Source organism: Condylostylus longicornis, unplaced genomic scaffold, assembly GCF_029603195.1.
Source record: "Condylostylus longicornis isolate FDR11 unplaced genomic scaffold, ASM2960319v2 ptg000010l, whole genome shotgun sequence".
NCBI classification, from domain to species: domain Eukaryota; kingdom Metazoa; phylum Arthropoda; class Insecta; order Diptera; family Dolichopodidae; genus Condylostylus; species Condylostylus longicornis.
Genome location: NW_026577979.1, coordinates 20,374,015 through 20,392,730, shown reverse-complemented (window position 1 = coordinate 20,392,730; position 18,716 = coordinate 20,374,015). Strand labels below are relative to the sequence as shown.

The window sequence follows — 18,716 nt, the reverse complement described above, 5'->3', positions numbered from 1 at the left end:
GTAATTAACCCTTAAAATCGAGCATTATGTTAACACCTATTTAAGTTTATTTTTCTTTATTTCAAAGACTGCATAAATCGCTCATCCTAAATATATGCAATCCTTTAAAAAATAGTTTCGTATATGAATAAATGTAATTTTAATAGTGTAGTAGACTGTTTTTAAAAGCAGTATTTTTACTTGTTGAAAGTATAAAAATGCTGCAATACAAACCATTGGTTTGACCCAACTTTATTATATCATTCTTTATATTTATTTAGCATAATAATGCTAATTTCAATAAATTTCAAATATAAACTAAAGTCGGAGATGTCAAAATTTTATGTAGCACAAATTATGTAATATTTATGGCCTTTAATTGAATTTCTATAAGTAGTTACAGAATTTTTAGTTTATTTCAAATAAACTTTTCTCAAAAGTTCTCAAAATGACATGCATACATATTGTAAATTACATACATATGTTAAATTTGAAGAAACTTGGTTTTTATGGTAAATATTCGGAAGCATGTTCCTATGTGCACGAAATATACTATTGAATAAATTGCTTTTTAATATAGAAACTATAAAAATTTTGAAAAATGAATAACTGAACACAATAAAATATTTTTGGTACAAATTTTCGGTGTGCATTATAATGAGAAAAATATAGAGTGGGAAAACGACCAATTCATTTCCCTCGTGCGATTTTAGTTTACGTAGTTAAGTCACCCAACTAAATATTGTGAAGAACAAATTTACTTTAATATTTAACGTGTTAAGATTTGGAAAATTAATTTTGTTTTATTTAAAATTTTGCTTCTTGTTGCTTGTTGTTTACTATCTTGTTGTTTATTATACTTTGAATGATTTTATAATTAATTTTCCGTATATTTTCTTATAAACACTGGAAAAAAAATACATCTAAAATGATCACAAACCATTTCGAAAATCATATTTTTCCTTTGTAAATAAACTATTTGATAACTCGTAATTTTCTCAAAGTAGAAATTCTCTTTATATAACAGTGATGAGCAACCAGCGGGCTGACAAATTTTTTTTTTGCGACTTAAAAAAAATTAAGTTTGTTTCACTTATTCACTTATTTACTTATTGTTGTCAACCTCCACATTATAGCTTTTTTGTAGGCACAAGACTTGACGACTTTTCCTAAAACTTGAAGTATGTAGCATGAACAGATTCAAAGATATCGGTTTTCTCTAGGAAGGAGTTGTATGGAAGCTCATCGAACAAACCCACCACAGCTTTTTTCAAAAATGAAAATTAACAAGAAATCAGCTCGAAATCGACTGACTGATGAAAGGTTCCAACCTGTTTACGTGTCGCAGTTTCTAATACACCCGCAAATATTTATAAACTTGTGGACAAGAAGCAGTGTCAAATTTTCCATTAAAACTTTTAATACTTCTTATTGTTTTCTCTTATTATAATTTTTCAATCACTATTTTTATAATAATATGTTTAAGTTTAAGAAAATAATTATAATATCTAAGACACATTCAATAAACATTTAAAAATAACTACAAAATGCCTTGAAGTTACTTATTACTGAAAATAAACTTACTTATTATTGAAACTGGAAAATAAATCTGCTATAACTGCGGCCCGGGAAACGATCGCTTTTTCTCATTTAGCCCAATTTAAAAAATGGTTGCTCATCACTGTTACTCGTATATAACATAAACATATTTTAATGCTTCTTATAGTCAAACGCGCTAAAATTATTTCAATTATATGGACAAAATAAAACTAAAAGGCATATAATGTATAGCAATTTCGTAGATAAACCAACTTTGATATACGAATGTTGAAATGAAAGTGCATGTATAAATAGCTCTTTTGGCAAAAGTCCTGTTTTGTTTTCCAAAATAAAATATAGCTGAATAAAAAACGATTTGGTTTTTTATTCACCTACATTCTCATGTTTTGTATTCCAATAAACTTGGAGCTAGGTTTAGTGGCATATAAAACATTAATAAAACAATTTGTTTGTAATGTGTGACTAAAATTATTTCTCAATTCCTGGAAAAATATTTTGAATTTGACTAAAATATATATACGAAATTTTTGTAGCTTATTGACAAATTTCTTTTTTAGATAATTTATTTTCATAAACAGATCAAAAGGAGGACTAATTTAAATACAGTATATATATTTTATATTCAAAATAAAAACAAAGAAGTAGGAAATAAATTTCTGTGAAAATTAGTTATGTATAAAGTGTGGTTGTCGTAATTTCGGATATAGGTAGTTTGCGTCTGTTGTGTTTATAAAAAATATATCCAAATTAGTTTAAATTTTTTCTCAGTGGATGTATACGACATGTTATCCTTATTAAAAGTGAAAGATTTGAAGAAATTTAAGTAAATAACGTGAAAATTATAAAATTTCTCCAAAATAATCCTAGGTTATCTATAGCCTCAAGTTAAGAAATAACGCAATAATCAATTCCCAAAAAGACAACAACTGTTTCATATAAATGCAAACTTTAAATAATGTGGTAGTCTTCAAAGAATTTTCCTATAAAAATAATATACAATAATACAAGATTCGCAATACTTTTTAACATTATTTCATGGTAATTTTGATACGAGTATATGAGCAAAAATGATTTATTTAAGAAAATCAAATAGAGGAAATTACTTTTCAAAAAAAAGGTTCGAAGGATGCTTATGTGCATGCCATGTTCATCTTTTTTATAATCATTAGATTAACAAGCAAAAATCAAAATGGGAAATTAAAGTAATGTAGTAAATGAAATAAATTGATGGTTCATGAAGATCTTTTTCCAAAATACTATAAAAAAATGTCTAAATGTATATTATGTCTATAATCCATGTAACCTTCAGTAATTGATGGTAACATACAGTTATAGCATAATATGTATACAGGAAAAAATAACATTTTCATGTTTCTGGGTTAAGACCATGCAAGATTGGAATTTCAATCTTGTGTGGTTGTGTCTTGTAGAATTAAAAAACTAAAAATAAATTGCTACCCTCATTTATAATTTCACTTCTTCGTATCTCGCTTATATTTTTGTTGATTGAAAAATATTGATTGAAAAAGAGTGTTTTTTTCCTTTTTGTGACGATCTCTCTTTCTGTACGTTTCTGACAAATTAGAAAGTATAAAATCATTAATTGATCTGAATTACTTTCTAAATCATTAGAAAGTTTAAGGAACAGATTTGAGAGCAATTTTAAAAATTGAGTAAAAAAGGATGTGATTTTATACACAGTATACTTTGTTAACATAATTAATGACCCCGTCTATTATCTCTTGAAGAATTCTTTGGGCATACTTTTAAATTAAAGAAAATTAATAATTTATTCACTAATTGAATAAAGACTGAAAATATTCTATTAAAATTGATTTCGTAAATTTCGATGATGTTGAGGTGCAGTAAACTTGGAATTTGAATTTTCAAAAAACTTTTAGATTTTTGACGATTTCCAATATTTTTCTGTCATAAAATACTAAAAAATATTTAAAAATTTTGAATTGATCATTCTAACACAATATTGATCATTCTAATTTTATTAAAGCTCTAGTTTTAATGTAGAATGATCATGCTTGCCTATATGATTATGCGTTTGATCGAAAAGCATGGATATTGGAATAGATAAAAATTTGCCGATTGTCCTATAACCTTCTCTATGACCCTATCAAATCATAAAATTTCACTAAGTTCATCATAAAATGTCAATGTATTTTAAAAAATTAAAGAAGATTAAAGAAAGCTCATAGCAAAATATTTGTTTGATAATTTGAAAATTTACAATTTTATTTATATAGATACACCATTTAACACATTCGTAGCTATAAATAAACTTGTCAACTGTACTCGTAATAACATCATCCGGTATCATCACATATAGTAAAACATTTGACTTAACAAACATAATTTTGTCTCTTTTATTACGATTTCGTTTCGTTTCATGGAAAATAAGTTAAGCTTTCAAGTGCAAAAATTTTAAGTTGTCTAGAGAAATTATGAAAATTGTGTACATTATATGTATGTATTTATAAACATATATATACATACATACACTACGCGTATAAAAGGAACAAAACAAAATAAAAATCAACACCATAGGGAAATCAGATGGTGTTGAGCAATTTTTATTATTTTCATGTTTAAAATGACGATTCACATGTAAGAAATATTAAAAAACTACCAATTCAATGAAATGAAAAATTTATAAATGTATGTTATGCTTCCATTTTATAATGAAAGAATTTTCAAAGGTTAATTTTTCTAGGTCAAAGGATACAATAAAAATTCTGATATTAAATGCAATATATAGGGAAAACACATGAACATTTTGCTGATCCTTGTTTCTGTAATTTTAATATGCTTCTCCTTAAAAGTTTGCAGAAGAGTAGAGATACACAAATTTTACAACAGTTGTTTTTGACAATTTCTTTTAAAACGTTTTTAGTATTTACTAAAAACATTTAAAGGAGAATTGGAAAAATTTAAGTTTGCCACTTTCGGTTAACTTTACGAAAAAAATTCTAAAACCTTGAACCTTAAAAAAAATCTTTGTTTCTTAGAGAAATCATCTCAATATGTTTGCATATAAATTTTATTTTTGCGGAAATTATGGGACAAAAGTTTTTATTTCTAATGTCCTTCATAAAGTTTCTAATGCTAAAAAAAAATTATCTGAAAATTTTAATATCTAAAATCTTTTATTTCATATTTTGTTCTCAAATTCTTCTTCACTTTTAGTGGCATTATAAATATTAGCAATCATACTTTTAAGAAATAATTGGCGATTAATAACACTTTTTATTTACTTGTTTTATATTTTCAGATTTTAATAAAATGAGAAGGCTGATATGTAAGTACACTTATTATGAAACTTACCGTAATATAATTTTCCAACTACTAATTCTGTACTGAGTCATACACGATAGGTACATATTATTCCAGGCACATCACCAATTTCGGCCATGAAATTTTTATTCTATTTATTCTATTATTTATTTTACATGTTATCATATTCTGTTTCGGTAGTCGTTCCGGTTACAAAAACCAGTTTCAATACTGTTTTCATTCCAGTAAAAAATTAATTTTCGTCATTGATTACGTGATGGATCAATTCTGGGGTGCATAATCTTAGAATTCAAACTATTTATTAAACAGACAAAAAATCTTAAAATTTTGAAATAGTTTAAGATCTATCTCCATAAATTTTGCTTAAACTCCATGTCCCTTAGAATGAAATTAAAAATTTGTTATTTGATTTTAAAAAGGTTATTTTAGTATATACTGTAGCACTCCAAAAACTGCACTTTGCAAGTATAATTATCAAAGGAGTTTAAGTTATAACGTTATATTACCGTAATAATTCATAAGTCAAAAAGTTCTTATGAAATTTTTCGAAACAACGATGAATGAAAATACATTTGGAATTACATTTTAAATGCGTATGGATTTCTATAGTTTTACAAAGGTTGCAAAAATTATAATTATAATTGCATTCATCCCAGTTCGAACGAACATGTGTTCGAATAGTGTTACGAATTTTCCACACATGTGCATGGGCGAAAATTATTAAGAAGTTTTGTATTTGACGTACCAGATATTTTTCAGTTATCCTTTTCTTGTTCTAAGTCTACGAAATTCAAAGAAATACACGTGATTTTCCTATTCAAAGGAAAAGTTCTTATTAACGACAGTTTTGAATCGCTTCTGCAACTAATACAGGAACTAGAAAATTGGTATAAATAAATTAACCGTTTTAAGGATCTATAGGTTCAAAACTGATGTCACAGTTTCGAAATATAGATCTGTACATACGCAAATACTATTACACATTAATGGCAAATAAAATTTGAATTGGACAATTTAAAAATTGGGAATAGTGTGTAGAATTGTTATCAAAATTTTTAATTAATTTTGAAGCATAAAATAAAGAATTTTTATTTTTTCTATTTGTTTTTCGTTATTTACTCGTATTACAATATAATGTTAATATGTTAGAGGATGTGTACATTTAACACTACATATATTTCATTTCACATACAACTTTGGCTTTTTATTTTTTATGTTTTTATAACTTACTTCATTAAGAAAAATGTTACAATCCTTTTTTTTTATTCAAAAAATTCTCTTTCTCAGTTTAATTGTTATAAAGTTTTACTTGGGTAAAAATTGAAATTTATTTCTACGATTAAGTGATTTTCTTCTCTCTAAGAACAAACAAAAAAAAATTACTCAATTACAGAAATAAAAAAAGAAAAATTAAAAAAAAAGGAAGTTCACATTTTTGTTGTTAATTCCTTCCATAGACATCACATATCTTAATTCATTTCCATGAACATTTCCTTTCCATCTTAATTTCTAAATTAAATTCTACAACCATTTAATGGCATAATTCGAAAGATTTAATTCCCCAAAAAAATAATGTTGACAAAGAAAAATATCAAAATGAACCATAGAAGAAGTTATATAGATCCTTACAAAAACAACAAAAATATATGGCATGTACCATAAAATACCTTAAAAAAATACTTAATATTTTGTTTTTTTTTTATTTTTCTATCTTCCTTAAAATTAAACAGCAGAAATGGTATAAAATGAAGAAATAAACGCAGACAAGAAGGATATTATTTTTAAATTTACACATTTTCTAGAATTAATTTGTAAACAAAGCATTTCCTTACAAAAAAAAAATAACTTAAACTCAAATACATAGGTGCTTCTGTGTGTATAGATTTCTCCATATATTATGTAATTTGTAAAATATAAAATCACATACAAACATGTGTGTATGTTCGTATGGGAAAAAACATATACATATGTTTGCATATAAGAATGTACAACTAAAACATCTAAATTTCAGAAAAAAATTTCTTTTAAATAAAAGATAAAAAAAATTCCTAAAATTTAAAACAAAAAGAAAATAATAATGAAAAAGCAGGAAAAATTAATAATATAATTCCATACCATAAAATGATAAGATGTTACACGTATGTATGCCAACATACGTACATACTCAGTTAATATGAACGTACAGTTATCATTATGTCTATATATCCGAACAAACAATAGCATAAACGTGTATGAGTGCATTCATTCATATATAAAAAGAGGCTTCCAAGTTTTTAGAAATTTAAGAAACTTTAGAATTGCCGTAAGTTCAACACAATGGAGAATTTAAATTTCCAATATTTCTTCAAGATTTCTATCATAACAAGCACTTATTTTAAAACTTTTTTTTTTGTAATCAAGTAGTGAAGGATAAAAAAGCATGAAATATCTTGAACTATATGAACTCCCTGTAACTCGATGAACGCTGTTTTACTCAACTCTTTAATATTTTTTCAGGAATTAACATACATATTTTTTTAGGAATTTTTATCGTTAAAATCTGGTAATCTAAAAAAACAAGCCGTACTATTTAAATGGTGTCAATATTAAAAATTAAATATTTGTTATTAGTAAAACTAGGGTATTAATTTATTGAGAAAGAAAACTAAAACTATCAAATAAGAAGGCAATACAGATTAGGTTCAAAGAAATTACTTTGATTATTAAAATAAAAAAAGAAATAGATCAGTCATGTCATGTAAATAAGTCATGTATATCGGCAATTTCATGCAATTTTAGTTGGTTTTCATAATTACCAGGCTTACTAAAGTCTTATGGCTTACTATACCTTGGTTTACTTAATATCTTTTAGGTAACTGCGATTTCCAAAATTTAAACATAAAAAAGCATAACTAGACACGTTAAGTGCTTCTTTTAGTTGAGGTTTTTACGTACTTTTCAATAACATTTCTTAAAAAGCAGGATAAATTTTTAATAAATTTTTCCGAAATTCTGTAAAACAAAAGCATTGTTTGCTTACAAGCTAAAAAAGAAAAATGTTAATGTCGTTTTAAAAAAATCTCTCATATTTTTTTTTAGATAATTTGAAAAATATTTCCTGTCTGTTATCATATTTTTTTATCAAGTGTTTTGTACAAAATATTTATAAAAACTCCCTACATCTTGTCCTGTGATTAAACTAAGTATATGCATATACAATTTTCAATTCAGTAGTCTACATAATTATGCAACACGGTAACACTTTTGTGAAAAAAATAATTCGGTTTAAATTACAGTTCTTTTTTCTTTTCAAAATATTAAAACAAAAAAATTTCAAGGAAATTTTTAATGTAATTGTTTTCATCCCTATACCTTATAAAATGTACATTTATGTTTGTATGTACTTAAATGAGTTTTCAAAATATACATATACATTTAATATATACCTACGCATGTAGCTACAATATGAATAAAATATTTTTTCTCATAGTCATAACAATATACCAGTATTGTATTTAAAGAAAAGGTCAAATATAATAATAAGAAAAAATTTTCTGAAAACGCATAAAGAAAAAAAAAGACAAAGCAATTTTTTCAGAAATATTTTCTTTTTCACAAAAATTAAACCCAAAATCGAATTTATACTAAAAAATTTCATAAAAAAATATCTTGCTTATATTCTTCGATTCTAATTTAAAGTTTTATAAACATACATATACATGCACACACATAATATTGTAATAATGTGGTTAGTATTAAAGTTTGAATGAACTCATATGTAAAAAATTGTAGAATACTGTACCGTAGTTTTCTGAGCCCATTAAATTCAATTGTGCGTATATTATTACTACACTTTAATGTATTAAGAAAGTTTTGGTATTTTTTACACAACATTTATTAGTAATAAGTACCTAGATACAAAATTTAGTATAAATATAAGGATGTGCTTACAATGACTCAAATAATTGCTTACTAATGAATATATTTGTGGTACCCATGTAGTATTATTGCATAATTTTAACCCAAACAATATTCATTAAAACTAATATGGCAAAATTTTTAAATTTATAAATTGTAGAATTAAATTTGATTATTGATGTGTCAATAGTGTTGTACTTAGAAATGTAGAATATATACAAGTTGCAATAATAATGGAAACGTTACTACATTCTTCATTAAAATAAAAAAAAACCTGATGTGGTCAGCACATAACCGACCGCAATCTGAATTGTCTAGTTAAGTGAAAGTGTTATGTATAAGAATATTATAAAAATGTCTGTCAAGCACTTCTTTCCAATTTTTAGGACATTAGTAAGTATAGTTAACATACCCAGAAAAATGTAAATTTGGCTCTTAGTACAGTTTCGCTTTGTGCTAACCGAATTCCCTGAAATGCTCGCCAATTAGTTTCAGTAACAACCAGAACTCAAATATCAAATTTCAAGAAATTCCATCAATTCGTTCCGTAGATATGGTGAAAAACGTAAAATCGGCCCGCAGATCAGTTTTCGAGCCCTGATCTTTCCAAAATTCTTCCAATGAACATTTATATGTTCATTGTTTTAGTACGAAGAATTTATATATTAAATTTCAATTAAATCGGTTAATTATTTCTCTTTATATACGCAAAAATGTATATTTGGCCCGTAGTAAACCTACAGCTGCTGACGCCTGATTTCTGCTGGAAGTAAGGAGGTTTCGCGGACGGCCGAGCGAAGCTTATATATATGAAATTTCAAGCAAATCGGTTGAATATTTTCTTCATAATAATCAAAAATGTAAAACAAGCCCGATAAAAAATGCAGTTCCCGAGGCCTGAAATATCCCAAAAGTTGATTATCACATAACCTACCTATTGTTTACACAATATGGTGGGTAAAAAGCAATTACATTGGAAACTTTAAATAGAATTAAAAATAATGAATTGAATACTGAGCAGAACAGTTTTATTTAAGCAGAATTTTAGAATCAAAAGTCCAAAAACATATGTAAGTGCATTCAAATTTAAATTAACAACTTGCAAGCTAAATTGATATTAATTTAATTCTTGTTGAACCAGCTGCAATTCACAGTAGCAATAACGGAAAGTAAAAGAATTTTTAAAATTTGAGGTTTTTATTTAAGGTTTAATAATTTTTTTTTAGTAGATAGATATTATTTGTACTTAGGTTACCTTGAAAATGTTTATACTGTTATTTTAGTTTTGGTAAGTCTATATTAAACAAGTGAAAACGTCTCAGTCAGCATAAACCCATTGAATTATACCCTGCATTTTTCATTGTTGTATAGCAATTACTTGAGCCTGTGAAACCATTGTACAAAAACTTTACGGATATGTTCGACTCTTTGAGTTGTCTGGCAGCTACCCGAACGCGTTTTCCGAATTAGTTTAATTGCAATAGGATTCTTGCCTGGCACAAAAAAAAAATTGTGAAAGTTTGGTGTCGATTGCATTATTCGTTTTTGAATTATCGTGCAATCAGACAGACGAACGGACAGTTATGTCTAAATCAACGCAGAATTTTACGCTGAGCAAGAATGTATATATATATTATATGCCTATACCGCAGATGACTCATTCAAGTGGTTACAAACTCCATACAAAAGTTAATACACTTATAATTTAATAGGATACATTCCAAGTATTATAATAGAATAAAAATGGATACGCTAAAAATTTAGAAAAACTAAACAAACCAACATGTTTGTAATTCTTTAAATAAAAGATGAACAAGTCGGCAAACTGTTTTTTTTCCCTTTATCTTTTGTATTCATGTAAGTGCAGTATCATTAACAATAATAATTAAGAAAAATTTAAATTAATATTCTTTTAAATCATTGTGTTTGTGTATAGCAGATAAGAGATACGTCAACTTCATGCCGGTAGTTCACATAGAAGTTATTGCTGATTTTAAACATCACATGGCCCACGTCCTATGTACTACAGAAATTGAGAATTTACTAATTTGCTTATCAGATTTTTTTTTGAAATTACGAAAACAAACTAAGAAATACTCACAAAAATTATATTGTACACAAAAAAGGATATTTTCAAATGTCTATAATTAAATGAAAAATAAAATGAAAACAAGTCCTTTTTTACAAATTTCTATAATATTAAATGAGATTATCGGTTTAGTTTTTAAATTGGCAAAGATTTTCATCTAAAATAATAATGCTATAATTAACTCGTCTTACTCGTCTCTGATGAAATGTAAATGTGAAGAAATCCTTGCATTTAAAAGTATTACAAAATGAAAATTCTCAATTTTTGTACAGAAAAATGTTAAGAAAAATTTATTCTGGTGCCGGTTTATAGTTATTTTTTTCTATAATGAGCAAGCGTTTATACGCTTATACGAATTAACATTTCCAAAATTTTTTATATTTCTAAATTCCTTATAGTCTCTATATTAAAAGTGATTTTTGATAAACAAATAGCAAGGGTCTTAATATTTTGAATTAAAAATGGCTGTTAGTTTACTTTTTAGAGGTGCAAAACACTAAATACACGTACACAGAATAACAGACAGAGTAAATTTGTTCTTTTCTACTTATACCAGCGTATATAAGCTAGGCCATACTTCATTTTAGCTTTTATTTTTTTGAAAACTTCAAGTTGTAGGAAATTTTCCTATAATAGCAGAATCGTAAGCAAAAATGTGGTTGGAGAAATTGTAATTTTGTAAAGGAATTTACTGTAAAAAAAAATTACTACAATAAATGGGGGAAAAGTGTTGCTCATTACGTTAAATGTAATTAATTTCCGTTTTAAGGGTAAAAGAAATGTTTTTATAAAATAAGAAAAAATAGAGTACGCCGTATTGACTCTACGAGGGCTAATAAAGACCCATTAATATTTCCGTCTAAAACAGTGGTTCTGTTACTAAACTAATTTATAGCAAATTTAAGAATAAATAAAGTTATTGATCGCCATGAATTTAAATTTGAATTTCTTTTATATTATTTGTCAAACGATAAATAAGGTTTTCTGCTTATAAGTTAAATCCGAAGCAAATACAGCGTGCGCCTCTGATTTTTTGTTCAAATGACTTCATTTTATAGGCTGACCCTGTTAAAAAAGTTTATTGTACTCATCATAACGTCCATATATCCATAGCTTCAATCGATGTATTTTAGTATTCTGTAGCGTCATATTAATTGCAATCCATTTTCAAATCATTGATATACAAGCATGTTATAGAAAATATAAAAAAATATGGCACACATAAGGATGATAAATATAAGAACAATTTGAAAATATCCTAAAACTAACGTGATATATTTAGTGAAATATATATGCACACATATTACATATATGTGTATGTATGTTGTATGTACATAATATTTTTCAAGCATGTTACCGTAAATATCGTAATAAATTATATTATATTTCTAGACAGGTAACTATTATAAGAAAGAATAAAAACGAAATAGAATATGCAGGTGAACAAATTCAGAGACGCAGAAATAGATGCAATGTAATAATATGAAATAAGTAGGGTGGATATGAAGAGAGTTCAACAGCCTCTCATCTTCTAATTGACGTAATTTAACATTTTTTTTTATATATTCTTAAACTTATGAGAAGTTTTTCTTAAAATAAGCAACGAAAAAAATATTTTTTTTTTAAATATTATTTTTTGAATTATATTCAAATTATTTCATTGAAAAAAGTGCTAGAGTAGGTCAAACTTACAATAATTTTGTTCTTGTTTTATAAGGAATTAAAGTGATACTCATGAGATCTGCATTAAAACTCTTATAAGGTAACGATTTCAATTCGTTCACCTACATTTTGATTTATTCTTTTTATTTTTCTATTTTCGAATGAATTTTTTAGTTTTGCTTTTTTCAAGTCCAACAAAATAATAAGCCTCATAAGTTATAATCAGCAAAATGGTATTCATATACCTGTTACGTATATATGCCATAATGTAGAACTTTATATATGTTTAACTGTTAAGAAAACTTCCATATTATTTATACGGACTAATTTATCTGAATAAATATTATATACGATCTACATATTTTCTGTTATGTATCCTTGGAATGTTTTTAAGGATGCATATTTCTTTTTTGGCATAAAAGTTTTTTTCCTCTTTGTATTTTTTTTTTCTAAAAACAAAAAAAATGTGAAAAATGTTTTATTTTCAACAGAAGTAGTGTAAATAAATTTTTGAAAATGGTTTTAAATACACCGCTGACCAACATAATTATAAAAAGGAAAAGCCCACATATACTTAAATAACAAAAAAATCATTTCTTTTGAAATTAATTTTAAATTGCGAAGCTGTGATTGGGTTTGAATTTGAACCCGAATTGCAACAAGCGGTTTTGTTATCTTTAATACAGTCAAGTTGCTCTTAATATTTTTTTGTTTAAAATGACCAGTAATATAATTTTAATATATGATTTTAGTATTGCGCCCCCGAAATGTGTAACTTAAATTTGATTATAGGTATTTCCGTTTACTTATTCAATTTAAACTTTACTCCGTTTTTAAAACTAAAAAGATAAATTCTTGGGTTTTTAATGTTTTTTCTAATTTTATACCGTGATGACTCTGATATTTAACATGAACGCGTATTTTATCTTTATTAAGTTTACTTATTTGTTATGCTCTAAGTTGCATAAACCTTAAATTTTCAATATAATAAGAAGCAATAAAACTAATTGATCTTGAGTTGATTGAAACCAATTATTAACAAATTAGGTATGTAGTTAATAATTCCAAGGAAATTGCTTTTTGTAATATTAAATAAACTAATATACTTAAGCTTTATTTAGACGCAATTTGATTTAATTATATACGAACAAGTCATATAGTGTATTTCGTTAACAAGCAAGAATTTTTGGTCTTAAATGAAATTCATGCTACTAAACCAATGTTTCTTCAAATTCAAAACATTTCTGAGAATCTACAGGGGTGATTCAAATGAGTAAACCTATTCTCTTTTTAAGTATAATACAAAACTCTAAAATATGATGAAGAATTCAAACTGTAGGTAACCGTTTATTATTAATTTTACTTATTCGCAACTCGGCTCGAAAAAGAATTACATGATTCTATTTTAGAAAAATTGAGGGCCAATTCATTAATCAGCACTGAATTTAGATTTTATAATTTATTATAGTATGTAATTAATTTACACATATGTAATAGGTATACATTATATAACAGCTTCTATACATAAATTATCATCAAATATTTCTCATTTAAAATATTTGTGTCAAAAATTACAGTTTTAATAGAAAAAAGTAAGAAAATAAAAATATTGATGATTAATTAAAGTATGCGTATAAAAGAGGATAATAAATTTTTTTTTGTTCGTTTTAATTTGTTTTAATTTCACTCAAGACACTTCATTTTATATAGCTAGCTACTTTAAAATACAATTTTTTTTGTTTTTAAGAAAAAAAACTCCTTATTTTAATTAATGTACCATGAAAATTTTAATAGCGAAAATAAATTAAATTAATGGTTCAATTATTTAGTTTTGATAGTTTTATTAGATTAAAAATAGTTAAAGTCGAACATATTTTAAAGTAAATTATGTGAAATTAATATGAAAGAAAATTTAATGCTTTCAAATTAAAAATATTCTTACGTAAGTACTTACACACGCCCATATAATGTACACGTTTGTGTAACACTAATCGGTAATTAAACTTGAAATTGCTATAAAAAACTTCCTAGAAGTAATTATGATGGATGATTTCGTTAAATTTTATTATTGAAATTTCAATAAAATAATTACATTTTTTAATTATTTTATATTTCTTAGAATGTTGCGAAGGTGAATAACATACACAATAATTAATAATTCTCGTACGATTATGTCAGTTGCAATTAATATAAAATAGTTACCAAATGAACTCATGAAAGTAATGAGTGTAATAATTATACTATTAAATGCCTCAGACACATTTACGTACTATGTTGCATTGAATATTTTATATATTTATAAATATCTTTTAAAGAGGTACTAGATGAATTTAAACTAACTAATTAGGCAATTGCATATAGCGCTAATTTAAAATAATAATTATTTTAAGTTGTGCTAATAAATCTCAATTTTCTGTAACAAATGTAAAAATATGTAGGGTTTTAAATCCAATTAGGATGTTTAGTATTAGCAATATAAGAATAGTTAATATACGATAAAGTATTTACTTTTTCTGTCATTTTGAGAGATATTTTAATCAGATTTATATTCTGAACTTTCAGGCCAGCATCGGAAAATACAACATTTTGAAATCTTCAAATAGTATTTGTTAATTATTGTTAATAAATTTAATTTTTATGCAATGGTAAGTTTGAAAAACGATTAAATTTTTATTTTGATTAATCATCTTTTATATTTTGTTACAATTTCAACTACTTAATTAAACTGATCATCTTAATCAAGTTTAGCTTAAAAGCAAACTTTTTAATTTATCGTCCTAAAATTGTAGTATCACAATATAGTACTTGTACTATATCTTAAATAACTTGAACAACACAGTTAAACAAGCAGCTAAATTTTATTAATGCTATAATGTACTCAAAACCAACATCAAAATCGGTATACTTACCTAAAAGTATGCAATTTTTTAGGTAATTTTAAAATAATTTTTTGCATTAAAATGGTACTAAAACATGACTTAAATTTAGTCCAAAATATTTATTATTCTTAAATTTCATCATGATTTAATTCAATTTGACATTCAAGACAATATGTGCTTCATTCCATATAATTCATATATATATGCATACATGCATACGAGCATCTTATATAATATTATGTTCCATTTAAAGTCTAAGCTTTTAAGAGAAAAAAACTTAACAAATTGTTATTTCTTCTATTTTCTCAATCGAAAAGTTAAGAATTTTACATACTTATTATTATAATACGAGTATTCTACTCATCTTACGTATTTTATTAAGCGTAACATAATAAGTTTATATATACCTATTCATAAATTATTATCCATAATAATTGCTGATGGAAAATCCAATTGAATACATGAACGTATCGCATTACAGTATTTTTATTGTGCTTAAAATACCATGAAACCTTCAAATAATGTATATAAAATAATTTGAATTTTTGATTTTCACTAATGAATATTGTTAGTCATGGTTATTTTCATATTCCTAATTTTCCTTATTGTGAACTTATAAAACATAATAATATCTTATTTTATATTATCTTGTTATACACTAATTATTATATACATATAGATTTTAGTAATTACAAAATTATTATTTTCAATTACATACCTATAGAATTCATCTTTTTTTGTTTTTCGCACATGATAGAAGTAGAAGAAAGATTACATGTGTCATACAATGATTTCTTCGTTGCTGTAATTGGCATAACATTCTATGTGCTCATATTCTTATACATCCTTGTTAATTTAAGACTATAAAAAACATATGTTTTTGTACATACTATGAATGGTTTGATAAAGTATAAAAGAAAACAAAAAAAAGGATCAAAATGTTTGAATTTTATTGAAGTAAAATAATATTGTATAAAGGTTTGTTATTATTCCAATTTATAATTTTTGATAGAAGGTAATAAGAAAATAATAACCACAAAATTATATTATTATTTTACTGCTCTCCATGTTATTTGATTATTTGCAACACTGTTATAATATGAGGAAAGTATAGAAGAAATAGGAGAATTAAAATAATATTAAGTGAGAATTTCCAGTAAACGATATATGAGAGATTCTAATAGGTGTAGATTAAATGAAAAATCATTTTCCGTTTACAGCATAACAGTAGTAAATAATGTCAAAAATAACCAGTACCCGATGACACATTGAACTGTTTATGAAATTCTGTGTAAACTAGAAGATTTTCTAGCAACCAAATATAAATATGTGATATTTTAGCAAAAACATCGTTTTCCTTTTTTTTCGAGTTATTATTGCTCCAATCTTTAATACTAAATTATTTTAATTTTTGCACATTAACCAATCAGTCCTGCGTGATAAATAGGAACATTGGGAAGCCGTTTTTAGTATATACTAGTAATAATTATTGTATTGTAGTTTCTGATAGTTTTTGTTATACTCAGTTTCTTTCACTTCTACATTAAAACATTCATGCCTCATAAAAAGCCGACTAACATCAATAAAGTTGGTAAAAGACCATTATATAAATTGCCAGACGCTTTGATGTACAAAATATAAACATATGAACAATTCCTTTTCCATATACAAACATACATACTTATATATGAATCAAAATAATGCTCTTCTAATTATTGTTAGAAGAAAGAGGAATAAAAAATAATATGAGAGAAAATGTGAAAATGAATTTAATCATTGATTTTCCAATAATGAATAATAATTATTAGTATGAAAAGGAACCTTTATCTATACAGAAAATGAAATCAAATATTATTTCACGATAATAAATTGATGAAAATTACAAAAGATAAATAATTTGTTATTACACAAGCTTTGATTTTAAAAATGTTAACGTTACAGTTTTGTATTTTAATAGAACTTAATAAGTAAGAAAGTTAAGATTAAAATTACAAAACAAATAACATTTTAATGACATATTATGTGCATTGATCTTGTATAACATACATAAATACATGCTTTGTATTACATGTGTCTGAGTGTATTGAAAAAATTGCAATTAGATTCGTTGTGAAAGCAAAATTGGAAGAGGAAATAAAAAGCAAATTAAATTCGAATCCAGTAAAAATTCTAAATATAATAAAAAATACTTTTTATTTTTAAGTAAAAAACAAAAAGAAAAACTAATTAGAATCGTAATGAATATAATTGTGTTTGGAAGTTCAGCTACTAAGGCAACAGTTTTTTTTTTTCAAATGCATTGGTACTAGATCTAAAAATGCATATGGTATATAAAGAAACACTGAAACCGAAAATATTATTAAAGATGTCTTTTAACTTTTATAATGAATAATTTTTAATTAACATAATTCAGCTTGGTTTGGACGATTTTCAATTAACATTGGTAATTGCACACATAAAATAAATTTTAGAATCTTCGCTTGTAATCATAAAAAGAAAATATCCAAACGATTATATTAAAATCTCGGATGAATATATAAATTCAATGATTGAGCATATGCAAATTATTATGAATGTATCGCAGCAAAAACAGCGTCGCATGTCGCACATTTGCGAAAACATTGACATAAGTCAAAATGCAGAGTCGCAAATTTGCTTTTATTACTTTTATATTTTAATATATAAAGCTTTTATGTAAAAAAATAATACAGAAAATTTGTTCATATACTTGTAGAATAGTTCCATACCAATGTTTATTAGCCTTCGATAGCAATTTTACAGTCGGCTATAAATGCTTTAAAGTTTAAATTTTGGAAGTGGAAGGTATATTTTCGAGTTGTATCGTTATTCTTCTTAATGAACGATGTGAAAAATTTACATTATGGCATTTTTGAAACAGCATTTACATAAGTCCATATTTTCTTATATTTTTAAGATGTAATTAGGAAAACTCAGATATTTTATGTGAATTTTTCAATAACTAAAAAAAATTCGTTGTTAAGGAAAATAATTTATTGAAACTGTGAAAATATTTTCTCTAACAGATTAGAGCTTTTCTCCAAATTTAACATAGATATTTCTTATATTAAAACTAAAAAGAAAAATTACTTTGCAAAACGTAAATCTGATAATTACCGATCAAAAATCGTAACATTTTTCTAATTATTCGCATTAAAGCTTTTGAGAAGGTCTTAAACTATATGTTGGTAATTTAGGTGTCGTGTTATGAATTTGTGTAAGAATGGCATTTCTTCAGTGTCAAGTATGTTATTAAAAATTTAATTGATATTAGTTCTTGAATGAGTCGATGTTAAGTTTGATTTTACCTTTATATGATAATCAAT

At 25.1% G+C, this 18,716-nt stretch overlaps 1 long non-coding RNA gene across 1 annotated transcript in view; it reads left to right on the top strand.

Moving 5' to 3' along the window:
* Positions 1-18,716, top strand: part of LOC129619046 (uncharacterized) — a 186,717-nt gene that overhangs the window by 105,430 nt on the left and 62,571 nt on the right. Inside the window, exon 3 of the long non-coding RNA XR_008697840.1 lies at positions 4,823-4,849. This is a non-coding gene — a long non-coding RNA (uncharacterized LOC129619046). The remainder of the gene's footprint in view (positions 1-4,822; positions 4,850-18,716) is intronic.